This window comes from Salvelinus sp. IW2-2015, linkage group LG17, assembly GCF_002910315.2.
Source record: "Salvelinus sp. IW2-2015 linkage group LG17, ASM291031v2, whole genome shotgun sequence".
In the NCBI taxonomy this organism is placed as follows: domain Eukaryota; kingdom Metazoa; phylum Chordata; class Actinopteri; order Salmoniformes; family Salmonidae; genus Salvelinus; species Salvelinus sp. IW2-2015.
This window is the reverse complement of record NC_036857.1, coordinates 6,448,968-6,452,139: the sequence shown is the minus strand read 5'-3', so window position 1 is coordinate 6,452,139 and position 3,172 is coordinate 6,448,968. Positions and strand designations below refer to the sequence as shown.

Below are 3,172 nucleotides of genomic sequence, written 5' to 3'. Positions count from 1 at the left end.
TTCAAAAGCCTGTTGAAAGTCTTTCAGAGGAGGACAAATCTGTTCTGTTTGAGCTACAAACTGGATGATATGTATAGACTGAAAGCAGAGCTTTTTGTCAAATGTAGGAAGAAATGGCTAGAGGATTAATCTTATTTTTCAGAAAAAACAAAACACAACTTTAAAAATGACACAATTAAATATTAACCGTCTCATCACAGATGATCCCAAATTAATCTCTATCTTTATAGTTGCAATTTCTCCAGGAATTTCTACAGTTCTAAGTATTGTGAGGTGTTGTCTTCTTCTTCTTTTATAAAGGCTTCGATACAGTGGAACGTGGGTTTCTATTTCTCTCCCTGGAGAATAGGCGCATTTATGAGGTAGGAAAAGGGTCCTCCTCAAGCCGGATTTCAGCATTTAGTGTTCTACGGTCCTTTGCTCTACCAACTGAGCTATCGAATGTGGAGAATTGTGGATAAACTTGAATTGTTTTTAATTCTTCTGTATGATTGGATTCGTACACCTAGACTATTCTTTAACGAAACTGGAAAAGCACATTTTATTCTCTATAGGGGGAACAACCGGCAAAAATATTTTTGTGGGCGCATTGATGAGGCAGAAAAAGGGTCCTCCTTCGAGCCGGATTTGAACCAGCAACCTAAGGATTTCAGCATTTAGTTTTCTACAGTCCTCCGCTCTACCAACTGAGCTATCGAAGAGATTGGAATAGTAGCTTCTTCCTTGCTGAGTGGCCTTTCAGGTTATGTTGATATAGGACTCATTTGACTGTGGATATAGATACTTTTGTACCTGTTTCCTCCAGCATCTTCACAAGGTCCTTTGCTGTTGTTCTGGGATTGATTTGCACTTTTCGCACCAAAGTACGTTCATCTCTAGGAGACAGAATGCGTCTCCTTCCTGAGCTGTATAACGGCTGCGTGGTCCCATGGTGTTTATACTTACACCTCCAATTGACTCAAATGATGTCAATTAGCCTATCAGAAGCTTCTAAAGCCATGACATCATTTTCGGGAATTTTCCCAGCTGTTTTAACTGTTTATCTCTGATAATGGCCCTTACTGACCATAGAGCTGTTTAACTCTGATAATGGCCCTTACTGACCATAGAGCTGTTTATATTGACATTAAACTGTTTATCTCTGATAATGGCCCTTACTGACCATAGAGCTGTTTATATTGACATTAAACTGTTTATCTCTGATAATGGCCTCGGCAGAGCATCCTATCGGAAGCTTAATAGCTCTATATTAAAACACGAGTTGGTCAAGAAGGAGATAAACAATTTAATTCCTCACTTCTGGAACAAAGCTATAAATGACCATTCATACAGTAATAACTGGGAGCTTTTTAAATATGAGGTTGGAAAATATTTAAGAAAATATGGGAGTATTCAAGACGAGGAGAGCTGTAGAAGAAAGTAACTACAAAAGATCACCTCTTGTTCAAAAGCCTGTTGAAAGTCTTTCAGAGGAGGACAAATCTGTTCTGTTTGAGCTACAAACTGGATGATATGTATAGACTGAAAGCAGAGCCTTTGTCAAATGTAGGAAGAAATGGCTAGAGGATTAATCTTATTTTTTCAGAAAAAAACAAAACACAACTTTAAAAAATGACACAATTAAATATTAACCGTCTCATCACAGATGATCCCAAATTAATCTCTATCTTTATAGTTGCAATTTCTCCAGGAATTTCTACAGTTCTAAGTATTGTGAGGTGTTGTCTTCTTCTTCTTTTATAAAGGCTTCGATACAGTGGAACGTGGGTTTCTATTTCTCTCCCTGGAGAATGTGGTTTTTGGGGAAATGTAGTACTATTAAAAGTCTATTTGAATGGGAAATGTTCCATTAAATGTAAGCATGGCACTTCTCCTAGATTTGATTTGACAAGAGGAATTAGACAAGGTTGCCCAAAGTGGTCTGCTATCGCTGCTTGCAACCACCTTCTTACAAGTTTTGTTAAATCCAGCGATATAATTAGGGGTCTCTATTGCTGACAGAGATATTAAAGGGGTCTCTATTGCTGACAGAGATATTAAAGGGGTCTCTATTGCTGACAGAGACATTAAAGGTGTCTCTATTGCTGACAGAGACATTAAGGGGTCCCTATTGCTGACAGAGACATTAAAAGGGGTCCCTATGCTGACAGATATATTAAAAGGGTTCTCTATTGCTGACAGAGATATTAAAAGGGGTCTCTATGTGCTGACAGAGACATTAAAGGTGGTCTCTATTGCTGACAGAGACATTAAAAGGGTCTCTCATGCTGACAGAGATATTAAAAGGGGTCTCTATTGCTGACAGAGACATTAAAAGGTGTCTCTATTGCTGACAGAGACATTAAAAGGGTCCCTATTGTGACAGATATATTAAAAGGGGTCCTCTGTTGCTGACAGAGATATTATCATTTTGAAAGATGCTGACCAGATTCCTAGAGCAGTCGATGTGATATATTTTCCAAAGAATCTGGTCTTTGCCTAAACCTTTAAGTGTGAATTGTTTGCTGTTAAAGACTGTGTGATACCCTCGATCTGCAATATTCCAGTCAAGGAGAATGTCACGATCGTCGTAKGAAGKGGACCAAAGCGCAGCGRGGTTTGAATACATTCTTCTATKTTTAATGAAGAACACTTAAACAACAAAACTAATAAGACGAACGTGACCGCTCTATAAACACTGTGCAAACATGCAACATAACATAGACAATAACCCACAACACAAAACAGGCTACCTAAATATGGTTCCCAATCAGAGACAACGCAAAAAAACATGTCTCTGATTGAGAACCATATCAGGCCAAACACATAGAAATAGACAAACCAGACAAACATAGAATGCCCACWCAGATCACACCCTGACCAAACAAAACATAGAAACATACAAAGCAAACTAGGGTCAGGGCGTGACAGAGAGTAACATACCTTGGGATTACCATGTCTCAGGATCAACAGGAAAGATGCTCATTACATTTCATACCTACTATTGAAAATAACAAAAAGAAGTTCAACCATTGGTTGCAGAGGGATTTATCCTTGAAAGGTTGAGTATTGCTTTCTAAAGCTGAAGGTATCTCCAGACTTACTTARGCGGCCCTGTCCCCTACATKTTGACAACAAAAAAAATAGGTAAAGCTGTTGACCAGATGCTTTTCAACTTAATCTGGAAAAATCG

At 38.5% G+C, this 3,172-nt stretch overlaps 1 non-coding gene across 1 annotated transcript; it reads right to left on the bottom strand.

Moving 5' to 3' along the window:
- Nucleotides 1-612: 612 nt before the first annotated feature.
- On the bottom strand, nucleotides 613-701 carry trnay-gua (transfer RNA tyrosine (anticodon GUA)). Its single transcript is given in 2 exon segments — nucleotides 613-648; nucleotides 665-701. It is a non-coding gene; the product is annotated as a tRNA-Tyr (tRNA).
- Between the last annotated feature and the right edge of the window lie 2,471 nt (nucleotides 702-3,172).